Source organism: Xenopus laevis, chromosome 9_10S (genome assembly GCF_017654675.1).
Source record: "Xenopus laevis strain J_2021 chromosome 9_10S, Xenopus_laevis_v10.1, whole genome shotgun sequence".
NCBI lineage: Eukaryota > Metazoa > Chordata > Amphibia > Anura > Pipidae > Xenopus > Xenopus laevis.
The window spans coordinates 53,708,989-53,732,227 of NC_054388.1; the positions used below are offsets into that span (position 1 = coordinate 53,708,989).

Genomic DNA, 23,239 nt, shown 5'->3' on the forward strand with positions numbered 1-23,239 from the left:
TGCCAATTCAGAAACATTTCCTGGATCAAGCATTTGACATTCATTTAACAGAATAATAACATGTAGACTCTCTCATATTAATACTGTATAACTGTACCAACACCACAATATAACAGTTCATGCAGGTATACATCCACATTTGCTTATTAATAGATAATATGAGAACATAAAGAGAAACTCCATACATTTCAGAAAATATGCAAAAAAAGGGAGGGTGGGTGGAATGTATTTTCCTGCTCCAGGAAGTGAACTGCTTCTTCCTCTGACATCACATCCCTGTTTTTCTCTGCCCCCAGTCTGGCTTTTCCTTGCCTTAAAGGAGAATTCAACCCTTAACTAAAAAAAACCCTACCCCCTACCCCACATAGACCCCCTCCCTCCTCCCCCCAGCCTAGCTGCTACCCAGGGGAAATGCCCCATACTTTTTACTTACCCCTCAGTACAGATTCAGTGATCTGAGTTCACGGCAACCATCTTCCACAAAAACCCATGCGGCCCGACACTGCTGTCCCCCCTGATGGCGTCCCTGGTGCCATCTGTTGACAATATGGCATATACTGAATTACCAATGTATTCACTAAAAAATCTATTATATATTCTTTATCAGTTAAAAATGATACATTTTATTACTTATCTTCTAACATTAAAACATGAAAATGCAGGATATTTTAGGTCATGCCTTGACCTGCTTTGACTTTGTCAAGTTATAACCAGACAGGCTAAAATCCCACTTACTTGTTAATAAACACACCTTCTTATTGGTTCCATGATTTGAGACTGTCCCTGCACATTTTGGCCTGTTGGTAGGAATATGTATTGCTGGGTTGGGCAGCCTGGTCCTCTCCAGATGTTGTTGAAGTCCAACTTCCAGCATCTTACTGACAACCAACTGCAGTTGACCAAATGTGGATTTACTCCAAATGATTGAAATTTTGCAAAACCCATCTTGAATTTCAAACCATGGTTGCATTATTTAGAATTTTGTTTATTCTATTTTACTGCCATAGATCCTTAGGCCACATGTCTTTGCAGAACCAAAACTGTCTCAGTAATTGCAGACTTAGCAAGAGTAACATTTATTGGAGCTGCAAAATTACCCAGCCGTGTAATGGTTCCGCATATATTTTAATGCTTATCCCAATGTTTTGTCATTAAATATATGTTTTGCAAACTGAAGCCTGAAGGCTCACTGATTATAATTAGTATGATGGGTCCTGCAAGGGGATCTTTGTGATTCAGTCATTTCATTGATGGACTTATGGCTTGTTAAAATTTATATATGGTCCAGCACTACTTTGCTTTAAAAACTCTGGTAAATATATATGTGCTGATTAGAGGGTGCTACCAGCTCTACTACAAGGTTCTCAATGATTATTATAGTCCAAGTGATGGAAAAAATGATCCCTTTAGAAGCCATACATATGTTCAAAAGATACGACCTGTGCTTTAAAAAAACAGCACTGGGTACAGAGCTCATCGTTCACAAGCAGATGGAAGCCCTGGAAACACCAGCCCTCAACAGGTCTTGAATTAAGGGTTTGGACGATCCTTGCATCCTTGGGTGCTCCATCTTCTTACTCCTAAAGGACACAAAAGGGTTGTGCCATTGTGTTGCACCCTGACTAAAGGAATACATTGATGGGAACAACTCTTTGCATTCCATTATGGTCTGTAGGTGCAACCCCAGTGGGGTGCATTGTAGGCAGAATGCATTTTGTAGCCCTTTCTATAGTGAATGATGAACTTTATATGTGAATGTAGGGGTCCATAGGGTTAACTTCACCTATTTTCTGGAAATCCCCTGGTTGTAAATCCCCTGGTGTGGGCAGCTAGGAATTGGGCTTAAATTGGATATGGGAGTGGGAGTGATTCCTTTTTCCCCAGTGAAGTGTGCCCTGGCAGTTCCAGATTTGGCCAGGAGAACTGTCATGTGCTCAGTCTCTTTTCCCTTCCACTTCAGGAGGGAGTGGATGTGGATGGAGCATGAAAAAGCCCATAGGGTGGTAAGGCCCTTGGTGGACTCAGTCTTTGGTGTGCTCACACTCCAGATAAAGCTTGCCCTGAAAACAAGGAAAGAAGCTTTGTCTGCTTGGCTAGATAGCTTTGGACCTCATCCTGAAGATTAAAAATGCTTTGTAGATTCTTTGGATGCCTGTACTTTCAGTGTGAGTCTTTGGTGAGGGAGGTTGTTGAAAGGCTCCAGCGTGTGGTCCCCTGTATGAGGACAGGCATTGTCCGTGTGTGCCTGCTACATGGGAGCTACTGCCTAATCCAAAGGGAGAGATACAAAATATACAATGGATTTTCACAATAAATATGTTTTAAATGAACAAAGCGTGGACATGAATGATAACAACAAGAATCCACAGTTTATATTGACGCAGCAAGAATACACAATATTTGTAAAAGGTTACGACTAGAATGTACAATGTATATAAGAGTTATAAATATCCTGTTAAGAAAAATAGCGTGTAACATCAAATTTGGAATTCATGCAGAAAGGTATCCTGGTTTTGAGATTGAAAATTCAAAATACTTCTCTTTTGGAAAATGTGTAATTTCCCAGGATTGGGAGTTACAACATGGATACCTGGATGCAGGGATGAACTGTAATTACATTTTACATTTCTGCCCTTATGGATGCTGGGTTTTCATTTGGAGGGGTTGAACTTGATGGACTTTGTCTTTTTTCAACCCAATTTAACTATGTAACTATGTAACTATGTATATAAAGTTCTCTTTGTTTGCTGCACTGGTATGTTTTATTGGGCCTAGTGGAATTTTCTTGAGGTGTCATTCCTCAGCCCACTAGAAGGAGGCACTGCATTGAAATTGCCAGTATCTTTCACATAACAAAGGGGATTCAGGCCCTGAATTTATAAAATAAATTGTATTTTATTGGTTTACATCTTATGTGTACATCTTATACTACACAAGGGGCCACAATAGGGTTACATGAAATAATCCTAAAAATAAACTGAAGGGGATGTGGACAAATAGAAACAAACCTTCATACTGTGAAGAAACCTGTGACTATGTCATATATGCACAGTGAACAGTTAGTGTGACAAGCTGGGCTTATTAAGGTAAGTAATTGCAATAAAAATGTAGAGCAGAGAGGTCTCACAGATACCGCTTACAGATATATGGGAAAACATTTCTGAAATAATCACAATACTTCTATTATTCTAATGATCCCTAAGACCATGTATAAGCATTCATTCTCAAATTTCACCATTCTTGGCTTCCCTCTCATACTCCCAAACTGGTTTGGGCCTTCATGGAACCAGTGTGTAATACCTCTGTAGGAACCCATAGGTTTAATATGTCCCTTTGGCTTTAAATCCCTACACATCCTTATCTCCTTAGTTGCTGGGCAGATGCCCATGTATCTAGTTATCTAATTTCTCTTATTGGCCTACTGGCCTATGACCACTTTCTGTCACACTTTAACATAGTGCCTGGTAATGGGTGAATATTTCTCTTTTGGCTTCTGATTGCTGACCCAGCTGGATCTGTTCTAGGGAGCCTGGGTAAACCAAGGCCCAGTAAAGCTGTTCTGCCCTAGAGGGACCAGTACCTGGTTAATGAAGCCAATCAGAGACAGGTTATATTCTTTTATAGTACTCTCTAGGAGATGAATATAGATAGGTTAAATAGCATGAGCAGCCTGTGCTCCTACAAGGATTGTAGTAGGGAGTAGCTCTCCCCTAGGCTCTGAGTTTGCCTATAGCTGGATAGGTTGTCAGGCTTTAGATTTATTCTCCCTGATTTTTCTACTGTATTGGATCTGGACCTGGGTATTCTATCCTAGAGGTGTACCTTAAAGGGATACTGTCATGGGAAAAAACATTTTTTTCAAAATGAATCAGTTAATAGTGCTGCTCCAGCAGAATTCTGCACTGAAATCCATTTCTCAAAAGAGCAAACAGATTTTTTTATATTCAATTTTGAAATCTGACATGGGGCTAGACATATTGTCAATTTCCCAGCTGTCCCTGTCATGTGACTTGTGCCTGCACTTTAGGAGAGAAATGCTTTCTGGCAGGCTGCTGTTTTTCCTTCTCAATGTAACTGAATGTGTCTCAGTGGGACATGGGTTTTGTATGTTCACATGGGAAAGTGTACTTTCTACCTACTTATGTTCCGGCAAAGAAATAAAAAGCATTTCTGTCTTGCTTTATGGCAGGGATCCAATATCTACTGTATATACGCTTATTATCAATGTAGATAGTCTCATTGTAGATATCAATCACCTAAAAAGGCTCTTACATTTACTATTATGGTAGATACAAACTATGAGGGTAGATTGTCTGGCTAAGTGGGATCTGTTTTCCATGGAATAAAAGACGTTTGCAATGAGACACGTTTACTATTTACAAGTAGATTAGACGGTATTATAGACAGATAGCGGGAGATCTTTCTTACCTTAAAGGGATCCTGTCATTGGAAAACATGTTTTTATAAAAAAGCATCAGTTAATAGTGCTACTCCAGCAGAATTCTGCACTGAATCAATTTCTCAAAAGAGCAAACAGATTTTTTTATATTCAATTTTGAAATCTGACATGGGGCTAGACATATTGTCAATTTCCCAGCTGTCCCTGTCATGTGACTTGTGCCTGCACTTTAGGAGAGAAATGCTTTCTGGCAGGCTGCTGTTTTTCCTTCTCAATGTAACTGAATGTGTCTCAGTGGGACATGGCTTTTTACTATTGAGTGTTGTTCTTAGATCTGCCAGGCAGCTGTTATCTTGTGTTAGGGAGCTGTTATCTGGTTACCTTCCCATTGTTCTTTTGTTTGGCTGCTGGGGGGAAAAGGGGAGGGGGTGATATCACTCTAACTTGCAGTACAGCAGTAAAGAGTGATTGAAGTTTATCAGAGCACAAGTCACATGACTTGGGGCAGCTGGGAAATTGACAATATGTCTAGCCCCGTGTCAGATTTCAGTGCAGAATTCTGCTGGATCAGCACTATTAATTGGTTCATTTTGAATTTTTTTTTCCCCATGACAGTATCCCTTTAAACTACCCTGACTACGTCCATATGGTGCCACATTGTGCTGCCTCTGCCTTAACTGTCTTGGCATATTGATTTCTGATATGCTTTGCCTCTGTGGATGGTGAGTACTAACCCTGTGGGTGACTTTGTCTTGGACAATAAAAGTTACTTTGTTTGCTGCAAGAACCTCCTGGCGTCCTGGCCTCTATCAGTTGTAGTTCAATGACACCATTCTTTCCTACCTTCCACAAAGCTAAGGCCCTGCCTTGTAAATAAGAGTCAAATATAAGCCTTGCTCTACTGTAAATAGCTGGACATTAACCTTGTTGGACTAACATATCCCAAAATAGCATTAAACCTCTAATTTAGCCAAGTCCCCAAACAGTCACGCTCCTCTACACACTATTTCTATACGTTTGTGTGATTTATATCTATATGTACAGTATATTTTCCAAATCAAGTCTTTAAAGAACTGCTGCTTTCATATTGTGAGGTAAGCATTCTTCACACTGCACAGAAATTGTTGGGTTCCCTTGAGCCTGGTCTGAAGATTTTTGTGGAATGATTTGCTAAGTAACTTGTCGTAATTGGAACAGACTGACCTTGACCATAGTCCCTCATTTTAAAAAGATTGAAGAAAAGAGGAGATAGTTGATAGTGGATTAAAAGCGGAGTCTAATTTGCATATCAATTACATGAGCCCTCATCTTTTGTGAAGAACCACTCAGACCTGGCGAGATGCATTTGGTATCCGCAGTAAGAGCAAGCTAGGATAAAGAAGCTGCACCAGCCCTCACTTGAAATAAAGAACAGTTACTGAATAAAGGGATGTATAAGTCCCTTTGTTTATTGGGTTCTTCTTGATAGTTATGAGTATGAAGCAACATATTACCCCAACACAAGCATAAAAAGTAAAGCATTTCCTTCCAAGGCTACACTGCTTTATACAATGTCCATGTGAATTGGGTGGGTGATATGAGACTCACAGAAATGTATTTATTATATCAAATAATTTTCTAATATAAGGATACATATAGTATAAGGACATAAGTCACTGAGGAATTTAATGACCATGTAAAGGTGCAAGGCTTCAGGCTGAGTTATACAGGTAACTCTGAGTGTCATTCATGTACCCCCTATTGTAACTTGTAAGGATTTCAGAAATCATTGAGGACTTCTGTGACCATATAATGCTCAAGGGAGGCTATAGGCCTGGTGCTTTGTGTTGACTTCTAATACCCTCATGTTTTACAACATGGGGGTTTATAAGCATATACATGCACATTACATTTTATTTATGGCTCTTGTGTATTTAATATTCTTCCTGCTGTGCATATGCAACGCACATCCATGCTCATCATGGCAGTCCCATCAATCTTTCAGTCTCATAGTTTGGAAGATGAGACGATTTGGAGCATATGGTCTTCTGAGCTACTGTTCATTCTCAAAATTAGCCAGCACATTGTATCTGTACTCTGTAGACTTTATAATCAAAATGTTGTGTCTAAGGTGCTGGACAATGAAATAACTTGCTTATAATGTAACATCAAATTCACAACCCTACTGCTTATTGTAAGCACACTTCCCAGAATTCCTTGCAATGCAATTGATTATGATGGGACTGTAGTAAGGTGATCATAATACTTTCCTTGCACCTTATGTGCAAACATAAATTTACCCTGCACTTAATAAATGAGCACTATTGTCTACATCGCACACAAAACATTAGGGATTTCATTCACCAGGGGTGCCTATTAGTTGTTAGCTGTGAGCATTTCTTATTGACAAAGGCTTTTCCATGTCTGAAAGGGGGTTTTCCTGTGTGAGTATCAGGCTTAAAAGTAAATGCAATAGCAATGAAAGTGATTGAATATTGCATGTTCAATGAGCAGTTTCATTCTGTTCTTGCCTCCTATTGTAAAGTGCAAAGAACAAAACAAGAATCGGAAAGGCCTGCTCCAAATATAGAGAATGATTGATAATTAGTTCTGCTGACAGTGTCGTGCGGCCACATATTAGTCAAGGCAGGGGGTCTCAGAGAGGCCTGTAAAAATGCATTATTAATTTATTATAATCAAGCTCCGAAGGGGTCAGTTGTAATATCACTTTATATCTTTATAATTCAGTATGTAGAATGTGGCATTTCTGCCCTTTATTCTCAGCTACTTCTACATTGCTGTCAGTTATTTCTGTCCTTTTCCTAAAAGAGCAATGGTGTCATTTTTGGCAGGATTCAAGAATGTATGCAGTATAGATACCAGTCACCTTGCTAACATAAGGCAGGCCTTGAGTTCCTATAATAGGAGATGGTATAGAATCAGTTTGTTCAACAACTGGGCCAGCCTCCTGCAATTATTGACAGGAACAGATATGTATCTGGCTTGGATTCCTCCGCACACAGCAGTAATGAGGATAAAGTTGTGTATGTGCTGAGCCAACCTGGCACCCATCTGAAAATGTTTCACCTGGAGTAGGAGGGTTTGTGTGTGGGCAGTGAATATGGGTGTTGGATTTTATTACTTTTGATCTTAAATCCTTCACAATGCAAGTGCTGGCTGTGGACTTATTTTGTGAATGCAAAAGTGTATTTATGTTCGCAGTATTGTCTTATGACTATGAAATTATATTGGTTTTCATAAGATTTATTTGTTCTGACAACAATAATTTTGTTGTCATTTTATTTTCAGCAAAAAATGTATTCTTTGAGCAAAGGTTAATGTTTTGTAATCACATATAGTGCATTTTGTGTTAGACAATACATTATATACAAATGGCACCTAATAAAAGAGTTCCTGGGATCTTAAAGCTCAAAAAAGCCCAATACTTTCCCATTACTTTAAGTTCAGAGCTTTGTTCTCATAGGATTTACTTTGTGCTGGCAACAATAATTGTTTTGTAGCCATATTGTCAGCAAAGAATGTATCCTGTGAACGACAAAAAAAATTTTTTACAGTCACATAAACTTTTTGTGTTACAAAATACACTATATATAAATGGCTCCCTATAAAAGAGTGCCCCGATCTTAAAGCTAAAAAAAGTATACTTTACCATTTTTTTAAGTTCAGAGCTGCCATGCACCAAGCAGTGCTGTAGTCACTGTAACTTTCTACAGATTTTAAATCCACTGCATGGTGCAGAGTGCAGCCATTGTGTCTGACACGAGTGTTCTCTATTTGGAATTGTGGTCCAAATTTGCACCTCTTAGTGGTCCTGCACCTACATCCAGGCCTGTTATTTATATTCTGTTTCAGCAGGAATTTTACCCAAGATGCTTTTTTCATGCACAACATGCAGTGTACGTGTTTTTTATGGGTGGATTCTTGTATGCTTATTGGCTTCTCCTGAGCTGGACCTCACTTTCTATGTCAAATCAATTTATATTATTAGTGGTAATCAAATTATATTACACATTCCAATGGGGCAAGAACTGATATGAATGGTTGATCTGTCTTTGTGGAGCATTTTGTTTTTAAAGGCTATATATAGATAAGGATAATAATTATCTTGTGATAAGTAGAGTTAATAACAAAGTATAACAAAGCCTGCTTTCAGTACTATTGGTATTAAATATGTAAGGTGGGGGATCTCATAATGCATTCTGTAGTGTAAGAGTTTAAAAGCTTTGCAACCACAAATCAGTTAAAGCTGGACTGGCTTCTTGTTCTTGAGAGCAACCACCCTACTTCATCCTACAGCTCTCCGAACTATGATTTTATAATTGCATTATTACGGGCAGGAACATTTCTAAGAATGTACTCTACTTAACCACACAGCTATATAGTATAGTATTCCTCCCTCGCAGCTAACATTACTGGCTAGTGGACTGAAAATTAAGGTGGCAGGAACATGATAAATCTAAGTAGATTCAATGAGATATCCTGTATAATGACAGGTCACTCCACATCCTTCAAGCAGGGATAATGTCTGCAATTAGTGCTTGTTTATATCATTAAAGCCACTGATCCCTTTAATGCTCTACAAGGCATTGGGTACAGTCCTTTGATAATTCTTCCAGCATCATAAAGTAAAAGTAGAGCTTATAGGCAAAATGATGGTATTTGAACGGGTGTTATGGAATTCACTCATCAGAACCAGGTACCTTTAGTCAAGTACTCCACCTGGCATTGCTTGTAAGCCACCAAGCACTGCTTCCTCCTCTCTGCCATGTCACTCACCTACCCACGTGGCTGCAGGGGTTCCCAGGTTCCCCTTAATACTTGTTGCAAGCTTTTGGCTTACAGCAGCTTCAGAATGCAGTGATCTAGTGTAATTAGCCATTTAAATATTTTTCCCCCACCGGCTGCAAATATTTTTTTTGGGAAAACACTGATCATCCTCATCATGTTCATCACTTATTGATATTGTGTCTAGAAGTTGTGCAGTATTTTTCTATTATATTTTCAAATATTGCTGGTATAGCCAAAATAATTGGCCTGCATTATTTTATCTTTATTGTTATTGAACCCATTGAGCCATGTTTTGTATTGTAAAGTCTTCTGTTAGAAGCCAATTTCAGAGAAATAAAAGAGGAGATTGGATTGGATTTAGGCTGTTAGCTTGGGTGTTAGACCAGCCTGCATGTTGCAGTAACCAGTATCTATACAAGTACAACATTATGAATACACAAAGCTTTTAGATCTGATAGGGCCCCATGTGCATAAATAATTAGATCTGTTGCTATAAAAAAAATTAGGTAGAGGCCATTGGATAATCCTAAATGCAAAGTTGCATTATACATGTGGTGGAAATGGTAAAGGAAAACGACACCCCAAAAATAAATATTTAAGGATCCCAGGGACGACCCTTATTTCTTAAAATTGGAGTTATCTATTTAGAATTACCCAATGTAGAGACCCTGAGGTTTAGGTATGGTTTTACTCAGACAGTTTCCCTTGTGTTTTGGACATCTAAAGGGGTCCTTTGATTTACCCAGGCAGCTACTGTATGTCCCTTTTCCTGGGTTCATTGTAGTTCAAGGTTTGCCCAGTAGGTGGCAGGGTTCAAAGGTTTAAAAGATAGATCACAAATGTGCTCAGGGCTCTTTTCCTGAATCCCACCTTGTGGGGAGGTGGGTACAAGACGTGGTCTGAATGTTGTCAGGCCCAAGGTAGGGACAGTTTATTTAGCAGTAGAAGTTTTATGTAATAGTTGCACTATGAGCAAAAGTTAGAGGCAGTGTATTTAGTGAGCAGCTTTCTGGCTCCAACAAGAAGATTAGTTGGGGTTAGTACCCTTGCGGTGATCAAGCTGCCAAACAGGGACATAAGTGGGTGAGCTCGGGAGCAGGGACAGTGCCAAGGAGCAGGATACCCTGTGGGATCCCTAGTGCTGGGAAAATCACCAAGACAGTTTGCACTACCCCCTGAGAGGGATCTACTTGTGTGAATGTTTTCCGCTGTTGCTGTTAGTGTACTGAATATCTGTGTTACCTGATTGCTGTGATAAGATGCACTGCCTGACTGTTCAATAAAGAAGTTCACTTTTTGAAGCAACCCCTGGACTGCTGTCCTTTCCAAACTGGTTGGTCTATGCACCAGGAGACGCCCAAGAGTGCAAGGTGCTTAAAGAGACCAACACACATACTGCTGGGAGTTGCAAGGATTTGCCCACAGCCTAAGGGTATCTGGGGGACACTGTTAGCCAGTCACACTATCCACATACTTTTTAGACCCACTTATGGGTGTGCTACACATACTACTAGAGAGGTATTTATTATGAAAATTGTTATTATGAAAAATGGTTTTACATATGAATTGTTTTATGCAATATATTTTTAAAGATACCTTTATTGTTCGGGGGTATCGTTTTTCTTTAAAGGAACAGTAACGTCAAAAAATAAAAGTGTTTTAAACTAATGAAAATATAATGCAGTGTTGCCCTCTACTGGTAAAACTGCTGTGTTTGCTTAAGAAACACTACTATTTATATAAATAAGCTGCTGTGTAGCAATGGGGGCAGCCATTCAATGGAGAAAAAGCTCAAGTTACACAGCAGATAACAGATAAGCTCTGTCTGTCTAATGGTGTTATCTGTTATCCATTCGTTATCCTGTCCTATATAGCCGTTTTTCAATTTCCGCCATTGCTCCACAGCAGCTTGTTTATATGAACTATAGTAGTGTTTCTGAAGCAAACAGATCAGTTTTACCAGTGCAGGGCAACAGTACATGATATTTTCATTACTTTAAAACACTTACATTTTTTGGTGTTACTGTTTCTTTAAAATTTTGAGTGGTTTTGGTTTCATGGTTCAATGAAGGGCACTTGAGACTTGGGACATGAGTTTTTAAATACATCCTTGGATATTGGTAACTCAACAAAACAACATTTCTAACCAGTGTGGCTGTAATGCTTCTAAGCATGGCTTTTGGAATCCCATTGTGTATGACATATTTACATACCGCACAGTTCTGGAAGACCTCTTCCACTGTTGGTAGAATAAACTGTCCTGTATCATCTGCTTGTCTATCTAATATTGTCTTGTTTATATGGACCAGTGGGTTTTATTGCCTTTCCTTTTCATCTGCTGAATGCTGGGCCCCTCTCAAGTCTATTACCCGACTGCTGGACATGATGTGTTATGACTAAAAGCCTTAAAACTGGCACTTCTGCCAGGCAGTTTACCAGGCTGGTTCCTTAGCTTGTGCAACTGTGAGCGTTTGAGGCTGGAATTTGTAGTGCAATGCAGTTGGTATCAGTGCACAAGGGACAGTAATATCATCCATTACACTTGTTTTAACAGCCGAGCTCTTGTCAGTGTTTGTAGCTAAACAGATTCCAGCTCTGTCTTTACTGAATCTATACTTGTCCCAGTGCCAGTAATAGCTAAAGCGCATTCTTTAGCAAAATACAAATTCTCACAAAGACTTGTTTATTTCATCCTAAAAAAATAAAATCTGAAGAACCATTTACTGCTGATAAGGCTTCATATGGAGTTTAGGGTTTAGGTGAGTACCTCTACATGTGTTCAAATGAATACACAGCTTGACTGACTGTGTACTTTTGCACACACAGGGTTTTCATTGCCAGTTGTCTTTTATATCTTTGGCCTAAGCTAGGAAGTCTACTTGTAAAGGTAAGAGTCCCAGATGAGAGATTACAAGCGATGTTTATCAGTTGTGCTCCTCTACTTTCCTTCTGCCCATCTGTCTCACTCCTGTTGTTTATCCAGATCTAGATTGCCGCTCTCTGGGGGCTGCTAGAAAACAAACTCACCATTCTGGATGGGACAATGTAGTCTGGTCCCTCAGGGCGTAATACCAACGTTCTTATATGCAACGTGAAACAGGTTATCTTTCATTCCTGATGGCTACAGTTCTATAGTCCAATGTTGTATAGATCAATGTTGAAGAACCATCTGAAAAGAAAACCTTACCCTCAGACCCACTCTCCAAATTAGCAAATCTCCTGTCACCATTATCTGACCTGATAAATTCTGTGGTTTTTCAGATCAAGCCCCAGCAATTCACACAAAATCTCACCCCAAATTAACCTTCTAATTAGGCTTATCTGGGAGAGCAAATACACATTCTCCACATTTGTCACCTTAACTGCCCTTTAGTCTAGGTTCCCCTAAAGAGAGGCAGTCCCACAGTTTTGGAAATAATTCATATATTTCCACTGATGTGTTGCACCTCTAGAATAACAAACACTGGATAAGAAAATTACTTATCTTGCAACTCTTTGGCTTATAACACACAGACTTTGGCTTGTGAGTGTCCGAGTGAGTGTCCCAGTATGGCATAACCTCTACAAGAACAGGAATAAAAATGGTGTATAACCAAGCCAAGCTATATGGCTAGTGGGATGTGAAGGGATCATGAAAATCATATAAACCTCAAGCTCACCCTTTACCTTTGGGGTAAGGGTTTAGCAGTGCTCAGTAATGCATATTCACAGTAGTGTCTATAAGGAAGACTATCACTGCAATAAAGCTTATTAAATAAAGGTACACTTTATTGCTAATTGATTTAAGTCTCTTGCCAAAGGTGCTCTTAGAAATGTACTCAGAGTAAAACTTCAAACAAGACAATGATGGAAACCAATTAAATTTAATCTGGTGGCCCTCGTGTATGTATATATAATATTGTTTAAACTGGCATTATTTCACTTCATGGAGTCAGTGGTGCCTCTGTGATAACTCATTTTGAGTGCTAAGTGCCACATCATTTTCCTACCGTAGGGTAGGTATTTTGTTGCCTTTCCGAGAGTCAGTCAGCTGACTCCAGCCATGTGACTGAAGTACATTAGACAGAGAAAAAAATGTACTACCTTCTGTTAAATCTGAGGCTGCTGTGGGTATCTTGCATATAAGCAGGAAAATATTGCAGTGACTAGGGGTTTGCAGTCCCAAGATACATTCTTTAGTATTTATTTTAACAGATTTCTTCCAGATGGCACATGTAATTTTATGTGTCCTTTATCCCCTGTATCCTCCTCCACTGTATTCTGTACCTTTACAAGCCCTTATTATCGTTTTAAACAACCTCAAAAAAACAAAAACAACAAACTCCATCTCCAGCGCACTCGCGGGGGGACGAGAAACCGAGATACGCACCACCTGGGTTTGGGAAGTAATGCGATTTGTCATATTAAACCAGATCTCGACAAAGAATTTTTCATCCTCTATTCTTGGGTATTTTCCCATGGGCACAGTTATGGTTAACATTTTTTTTACTCTGTTGTGAAAATGTGATATTAAAAACTATATATCTTTCTACTTTTCAGCTCTGATTGACTTATTAGTGGTCATTTGGGGGTCATTTACTAACAAATCAAAATTACTAACAAAACAAATCAAATTTTTGTTTTTCCACAAATCGCAAAAAATTTGTGGTCTTTCTATATTTCGAAAAAAAATTCAAAAATTTCAGAAGGGAAAAAACATCAAAAACTTTTAAGACAAAACTTTGCCAAGTAACAGTTGTCAAGGTGCTATAGAAGTCAATGGGAGCTGCGTTGATCCAATTTAAGTCAATTCAGACTTTTAAAGGTTTTATGATTTTCACTAGGAATGTCTCGTATTTTGAAGGGCATTTAGAGTTCGTCAGATTGTGAGTTTAGTAGTAGATTCAAAAACCTCTAAAACCACTAAAATCAGACCTTTAATAAATAAGCCTCCATCTGTATGATTGTCAAGTACAGTTGGTAGCTGGTTGGAAAAGAGACAAAGCCCCTACAATGTCATTGCTGATATTTCTGGAAGAATTACCTTGATTGGCTCCACTACCAGTTATGGAAATCCAGTCAGCTCTTGTGGTTAATGGTAAGTGTTGGACTTCCATATTTACCTGTGAGTGTGTCAGCAGAGAGTCCCTCCTAGGAGAACCTTGCTAGACACATCTCGAGAACAGTTCTGAGTTGTACAATCTTCACTGGCATTGTCTAATATGGGGAAGTTCATCTTGATATTTTTAGTATAAGTATGGATCTATTTTCCAGAAACCCTAAAATAAGCTCAGATAGAGCTCTGTTGCTTCCCAGTGCCCTATTTAAACTAACGTTTCTTAATTTTCGACTAATACACTTATTCTCTGTAATAATAAGGCATAAGGCAAAACAAAACTATAAAACTTTTTTTTTAAATGTTTAACTGTTTTTATACCCTTGAGACATGATGCTCTACATTACAGAAAACCCCATGTCCCAAAAATTCATGATAATAGTTCAGTCTGTATGATTAGTGCTTTCCAAGTGGGCTCCCACAATAAAAATTCAGCCCCCAAACATGTGAAATACACTTTACATGGACAGAAGTATCTAGACACTTGCCTGTCCAACATCTCATTTCCAATCCAAGGGAATCAATATGAAGTTGCCTCTCCATTTGCTATACAGGCAATATTCTTCTGGAATGCTTTCCACTAGATGTTGGAACATTGAGGTATATCTATCAAAGAGTGAAGTTAGAGATCATCACAGTCCACTAGAATGAAACTCTTCCACTCATCATTTATTTCTATGGGATTTTGAAAGGCATATTTATCAAAGGGCGAACTTTCACTTTCACCCATTGGTAAATACACTTTTAAAATTCCATAGAAATTAATGGAGACTGGCAGAATTTCACTCCAAAGCACTACGGTAAACTCTGACTTCACTCTTTGATATATAACCCATTGTTGATGGTATTTGCTTCCATTCATCCTCAAGAGCATTAGTGCAGTTGCGCACTGATGTTGGGGATCAGGCCTGGCTCATCCCGATGAGGTCAGTTGGGTTGAGTTCTGTCTCTGACTCTGTCTAGTCAGGTTCTTCCTCAGCAAACCCGTTATGTACAGACCTGGCCATTCCGACCCTGTCTGGTTGCTAGGATCCCACCTACCATACCCACCCTACTAAAAGGTAAGGTAATTCTACGTTGACCTGTCCCTTTAATGTAAACTCTGTGTTCAGAGGTTAAAATGTATGTCATATAAAATGCAATATATGTTTGGTAAAACAGCAGCTAAATGTAGCATTAAATGTAATCCACTGACTGCTCGCCAGGTTGAACCATCTAATGTCAGAAAGGGCCGCTGGCATTTCAGACTTGTAATATCCTTATAACATTTCTCACTAAAAGGTAAATTGTTGCAGAGAGATAAAATAGCCCAAGCAACAGAACCCTTGCCTGTGACAATCTATAAAGTCATTGAGAACAATTCAAGGAAATCTGCAGTCCCTAAAGGTGTTTTCTGCCTTCTGCCACCCCCCCCCCCCCTGGTGCTCGTAACTTTGCCTTGATTGGAGCTATTTGTACAAGCAATAAGCTGTGCCTCGTGGCAGAATGATAGAGGCGTCAGGATGGAATCTGCCAGTAAGGATAAAGCAGTCCCCTGGGGAGCAGCAGGTAATCAGAGAGAATTAGGATGGATGAGACAAACGGGAAAGGTTTGTTTAAGGGGATGTGAGAGATTGGTAAACAACATGACAAACCCAGGACTCAGCCATGTTCCTCAGGGAGATACTTAGCACTAATTGCTGCTGTGTTTGGCAGGAGTGTGTGGGCAGGGGGACTGATATCCTTTGCCCCAAAACATCAGAAATACAGAGATTAGATTAAGGTGTAGCTTTCTTTTTAAGATTGTCAGAGGACTCTGGTCGTTGTAATTTAAGAATCTAAAACTAGGACAAGTTTTAGGGTCTGGCAGGATGGGCAGGGTTCCTGTTCTGTGGCAGAAGGTTGATAAGTGCAAATTATACAGTAGTTGTTAGATATTTTCAGTCTATACATGTTAATGTTAAGCTTGCAGCTCTCAACAGCTGGAAAGCCACAGGTTGTGAAGCTGCCCCAGATGGCTATATATGTATATACATATATAGCTTGAATTTATCATGTTACTGAGCTGTCCCATATGCACATCCTGCACTGTAGGCAGCAGCTTCAACAGAACATTATAGGGCAAAAGAGCTCTCAATCACATAAAGCTCATAAAGATGCCTAGAAGAAGCACTTGTGTGATTGATAGGTCTGTCTGCAGGAGATTCTGTAACAGCATAAATTACTCACAGATTTTATTATGTACCGCTCAACCGACTTACAGTGACTTACTGTAGCAGCTGAGATGGAAAAAAGACACATATTTCATGTACTATCTGATATCCAGAGCTCATTGTTTCAGGAGTATTACAAAAGCTTATGGTGGAAAGCTTATGACCATAGTTAAAGGCCTTGGATGGGGCCCACCATAAGATCCTCTGATTTTCTGGCAGACCAGTCTGACTCTGCTTTCAAGAACTCTACTTATATTATTCACTAGCACTTTGGCTATTCTGAACTTCAGCTGTTCGGCATGACTTTGGCTTTCAAGGGGAGCCCAGCTATTTTGTTAAGTGGAGCACTGCCAGGCCCCCCTTTAGGCCCAGGCCCAGTACTGATGGCGTTCTTGGACCTTACTACTTCCCCCTTCCTCCTGCAGTAGTGTATAGTTATAGGCTCATGCCTGCTCCATTCTGCCCCTTTTGGTAACATTACAGATGCTCAGGTCTATAAAAACTAATGGCAGGCTGGGTTGGGTGCACATCACTACCAGGTTGGCATTTATGCCCCTGTTTGATGTCTAACAGATCTATACCCCTTAGCTCAGTTACAAATACATTTTAACACTATTCTATCTTCATTCTACCATAATTCTCAGAAAATCTGTGATGGCAAATAAGACCTTCCCTAAGTTTTACTCTACTTAACCTTCTAGGACAGTTAACTGCAATTCTCTTCCAATTTCACCCCAATGCAGCCTTTCAGCTTCTGTTTCTGCCCCAATAAGGGGACTAGTCAGTATAAGTCATACGATTTCCTAAAATGTACTGGCTCATGATGGAATGTGTCAGTGGTAGGGAAATAGATTGTAAGCTCTGCTGGTATGTGCATGGCGGGAAATATGGTGCCACTGCACGAATAATAATTTCAACTAAAAAATACATTTAGAATGTATAAAACATTTTACAGTTATAGCGTCCTTACTTTTATTTGTCATTCATGTCTGTCGATTGTTGTTTTTAGCACAGATTTCATCCTACACTGCACTGGTGCAGATCCCAGCTAGAGCCACACAGTTCTAAGCAAAGTGTTTAGCTTTCATGCATTAGAGAAACAGCCGCTAAATGATACTTTGCAATATCACAGAGGAACGAGTGAAAAATATAATATTAGATTATAAACAGGAACAGATGTTGCCTTGTTGTTACAGCCACAATGACCTTTTAAAATCTTGAACGTCGGTTCTTCAGGTGATGATCCAATAAGATGCATCACAATCATCATTGAGCTTGGAATTACTCCATCATGGTAGGAAGGCAGGAAAGCTGATCGATTGCTGAGGCTGGGGTGTCACTCATTCTACTTCCTATTAATGGCTGAGCTATGTCTCACTGGCCTTCTAGGGAATAAATAGGGACTAAAGGGTGAATGGCAATTCTCTCCTCGCATAATAACCCCTTTTATATTTGCATTTATACTGATGTTTCATATTTTGCCCCTTTAGAAATGCTGAGTTGATGTCTTTAGGCATTTAAAAAGTTCGATGGTTTTGTTTGCTCTGCCTTAGGTGAGCCTTTACATCTCTACCACTTGTAGCTACTTCAGATACAAATCTTTAGAGACAGCAGCATTGCAGTTAATATGAATGCGCCTTTGGGCTAAATAGCTATTGATCCTGTCGAGCCTAGTAAGATGCTTGCTCAGAGTTTGTATTATGTATGTGTATGTAGAAATAAGATAAGGACTAGCGTATTTACTGTTTACTGTAAATGTGATTTACTTGTTATTACTGTACATCTGATGTTTTGGCCCCAATAGGAACTGAAATGTCAGATGTACAATACTATTCAATAAATCAAATTAACTTATGGGTAAGGGTCCTTCCTGGGAACATAAACTTAATTACTGACCCTGCACTCACCATTGATATAGTGAAAGAAGCACTGTATGAAGGCAGCCACGAGTCCAGTCAAACTAAAATGGACACAAATGTGCTTATCAATGCTATTCATTTAAGGTACTTGCAACCAAGGAGGGCAGGTTTAAAACAGAGAAACTCAGATTGACATGTCTGTATGTGCTTAAAACTGTACGGAAAGATTTTGGTGGACAGGTGATGGAAGGGATGGAGAAGCTTCAGTGTGGATAAACAACATGACACATTGCCCCCTGTGCTTGACTTTTAAATACAGGAGACCCAGTGGCTTTTACCAGCTAAGGGCAATGGCATACAAGATGATTTTGGTTACATGGGCATTTTGCAGTCCCATTGGTAGGGGAATAAATGCCCCAAATTAGCCCCCCATTAATTTCAGTAAAAAGTGGCTGAAAATAATTGCTTGTCAAGAAAGTGTACCAGATACTTTGTATTCAAGTGAATAAAGACCATTTAGTCCCCTGCCCATGGGCTCCAAATGCTCAAAATTACACATCTTGCCATTGCCCTAAAGAAAGCTTGCGAAATCGGCCAGAATCCCACAGTAAAGCTTTTTTACTCTCAAACCGCCATTTCTTCAAATGAGTATCTCCTACTGATGTCACAGAATCTTCAACCGTCCTTGAGTTTTTATTCCCCTCCCCTGTGCATGAAATGGAAAATACCAAATGGGAAGCCTCTTTAATGGTATGAGAGACAGCTGGCATGGCATTGCTCCAGCCCGAGCACCATCTGTAACCAAATTGGTTGCCTGATGACAATTTGCAGTAATAGGAACGCTGTCTGCCTGTTTTTATGGATCCCAATGAAAATTACAATTTTAACTTTGCTGACTACATCTCCCCAGGCAGTCATTCCCTCGAAAGCTTTCATGGGGGGAGGAGTAAGTACAGATTCTAATTACCGAACCCCACTGTTTCCTTGCCCAATAAATTCTTTTGCTAGCCCGAGGCATTATGCAGACATGCCAGCTCTCAGCTCGTGGATGCTGGCCTGCGCAGGCTTAGCAGGGGGCACAGTGAAATAATAACTTGAAGCTGGTAGGAAGAAATTAAACACTTTGTGATTGTGTCTAGTGAAACAATAGGTAAACTCACATAAATAATCTAATATAAATTCTACAAATCTAAATGATTGCTCACAACTGACGGAGAAAACTTTATGTTGCTATTGGATTTATCTGTGACCCACTTTAGTGCCTCCTTCCTCACCCTTAAAACCATAAGATTCTGTATGGATCTTTCTAGACAATCCTCATGGCAATTTATTTTCTGTATAGTGGGATCTATAGTATATGCCTAATATTTTGAATCAATACTGGCAGAATCTAGTTGAAAATAGACTGGTTGGAGGCCTCTTCCACATGACAGACTATGGTTGGAGCAATAGCATGCAATCTTAATAAGATACAAGCATTCTCATGTATTTGCAGTAGTGTAAGGGGGAGGTGGGACCATGGGGGGCAGCTCCCTATATAGTCATCCTGCCTAAAGAAAACTTTTGCACGCCTGCTGCCTGAGCGGGCTGATGGTGGGGAGGTGCTCAGGTTCTTTGTAGAACGCTGGGTGGGGTGGAGCAGCACTAAGTTGTTAAACTGCTGTGTACCTTCATTAAGAGCCCTGTATTGATGTGCTGCTGTGTCAGCCAGAATTGGATTGCACTCTTATCCAACTTCAATAGATAGGGATGGATACCAAATGCAAGCTCTATAAATAAATAAATAAATACAAATAAATAAAGTTATAATACAGCTTAATGGTATATTGAAATAAAAGCAAAGTCTGGCAAAAATAAAACTTAATGATTGCTGGGGATGGTGTAACTCTGGGTCACTTACTTAACATTGGTGGTCTCAGTTCCTGACAAAATATGAATGTGGAATTCTGCTGCCCCTATTAGTTCTTGGGTTCCTAACTTACTGTACTCTTCACACTTTCACTGGTGGTATTCTTTGTAGCTGAAATTTATCCTGAGCTATGTCTTAAGCTGTAGGAATTGCTACCAGGTCTTGGGTCCTGTAGGAGTTTCTGCTACAATAAGGACTTGGGGCGGCTGGGGCCTGTAGTAGTTGCTGCCACAGTGAGAACTTGGGATCTGTAGAACTTGCTACCACAACCAGGCCTTGGGAACCATAGGAGTTGCTAACATAACTAGACCAAGGGACTTGTAGGAGTTGTTAACACAACTAGGCCTTGGTACCTGCAGGAGTTTGTACCACAACAGGCCATGGGACCTGTAGTTGATGCTAGCACAAACAGGTCTTGGAACCTTTTTAACGTCGCTATTACAGCCAGGCCTTTGAACTTGTAAGAGTTGTTACCATAGTCAGGCCATGGGACCTGTAGGAGTTGCTAACATAACCAGTTTATGGGACCTGTAACTTCTATAAGTCCAAAGGCCTCATGGTGGTTCCTACAGGCCCAAGGCCTGGTTGTGGCAGCACTGGCTCAGGAGAAACTCCAGCTATACAGATCAATATCAGATAAAGTGTGAAAAGCAAGGGTAAAAGCAATTTAAGAAACCAGCAACTAACAGGGGCAGTGCATCCTGTTGCTAACACAACAGGATGCACTGCCCCTGTTAGTTGCTGGTTTCTTAAATTGCTTTTACCCTTGCTTTTCACACTTTATCTGATATTGATCTGTATAGCTGGAGTTTCTCCTGAGCCAGTGCTGCCACAACCAGGCCTTGGGCCTGTAGGAACCACCATGAGGCCTTTGGACTTATAGAAGTTACTAATACAGTCAGACCAGAACTTATGACCTGTCAGAGTTGCTACCACCCACAACCAGGCCTTGGAGCTGTAGGAGTTGCTATCACAGTCAAGACTTGTGACCTGTAAGAGTTGCTGCCACAACCAGACCTTGGAACTAAAGGCTACCCAACAGCAGTAATAATAATAATAATAATAATAATAATAATAATAATAATAATAATAATAATAATAAATGTAGGATGTGACTGCCAAGTTATAGTCCTTCTTACAGTGCCTACGGTATATACATGGAATTAAGAAGCTGGTGTTCAGTGGGAACAAAAGCACAATGATGGGTGGGTTCTGCACAAAATTCCCGCCAAGCTTGTGGATTTCAAGCTATACCTCACTTCTGTTTCAGATTACTGTGGTTGGCCTAGATCATGAGATAGCATCAGTTTATCCTTGTCTATCCAGTTCCCTGTGGGCTCTTTGGCACCCACTTGTTTTGAGTCCTGGCAGCAGATGAGTACCTGAAGGGAATTGGGAAGATATACTGTAGGCAGAAGAGTTCTGTGTGTGAAGCCTTGGGTTCGGTAGCTGCATACGGCTCTTTATGAGCTTAATATTTTTTCATCCCTAGTATATGCAAAATATATGCCAAAGACAGAGTAAGTGAAAAAAAGAAGTATTATATGGGTATTAAGCTGATAATCAAAGGCAGAGATAAGCAAGTAAGGATGAATTTTACAAACTAGTGGACCAGGCACATGGCAGATGCAAATTCTTTTAAACAGCCACCCGCTCATCAGAGGATGTAGAAGGCAATTCCATCATAAATATTATAATTTCATTACTTCTTTCAGCAAAAAAGAGCAGCGTGAAATGCAATGAGATTGAGAAAGGACAAGCTGTGTGGTGGGGGGGGGGAGAAGAGATGACAGTACAAGCAATGAAAGGAGGGGTGGCAGGTGCCAGCTGTCTGAGGCCCTGTGTTTAAATTTTAATACCCATATCTAAGCCCAAGCTTTTTTAATATATCAGATTAATACAAAATAACCATGCATGAGCCATTTAAGGTCCTGTATCCTGGAAATGAATGTTGAAAACAAACACATTAACAACTTTTGTTGCCTGCTCTGCTGAAAGTTTAATTTATGGACTGGCTGATTATTATTATTGGGTCAGAATAGAGCTAAAATCTCTGCTTTTCTAATTTTTTTTATTAAAGACTGAACAATTCCTAAGCCAGAAAGTACCACTAACCATTATGACTGTCCTTTGTTTATTAGCTGTAATTACCGTTGGTGTGAATTCTGATGCTTTGGTGGGTTTAGATGGACAGAGAAGAAAACAAGCCTGAGGAACTTTATGCAGATTGTGTAAACCTCGGGGCCAACCAACTGAGATAAAGAGAGGTCTGATTTTTTTCCCCAACTAGGACAGCACCCTTTCCAGACTGACTCCAACTGGTCCACGTATTCTCCCAATATTTCAAGCAAAATCTTGGACAATTTCTGCTACACCCATGTAGAATCATACACCTCTACTAGTGATATAACAACAGACCCACAGGCTTGGGTGCTAAATTGTGCAAAAAAAAAGGTGGCATTTAAGGGCTGCCATCAGAAATCACGGGCCCCACACAACTACATTTTCTGGGCCTCCCTTGCCACCGCTCCCCCATCCAAATTAAAAAAGAAAAACATTGGTGGCCCCTACAAGTTATTAAAACATTAGTGGCCAGAGCCCCTACAAGTTATTTAAAAAAAGAAATATGGTGGACAGGGCCTCTGTAAGTTACTTTAAAAAAAAAAAACAGTGCGCTTACCTCCAAACTCAGGTGCCTGCATCTTCAGATTTCTCTCGCTCTGATTTGCCAGAGAAGTGTAAGTCCCGGTAATGCCGCACGGAGATTGGATAAACTGGAGGGCAGGATTAAACTTCACCCATTCAATCCCCATGCGACTTAACTGGGACTTAGCTGGCCATAGATGTTGAGATTTTTAAAAGATCAGATCCTGATCGTGAGACCACGATCTTCTCATAACGATCGCATGATCGTACGAATTTACCATCAACTAAAAAGACCAATTTACCAGGAAAACAAAGGGGAGCTGCCTGCTTGGCCCTGCAAACATAGATAGA

The 23,239-nt window shown here is 39.9% G+C and overlaps 1 pseudogene; it reads right to left on the reverse strand.

The window, feature by feature from the left end:
- Positions 1-23,239, reverse strand: part of LOC108702256 — a 119,631-nt pseudogene that overhangs the window by 75,407 nt on the left and 20,985 nt on the right.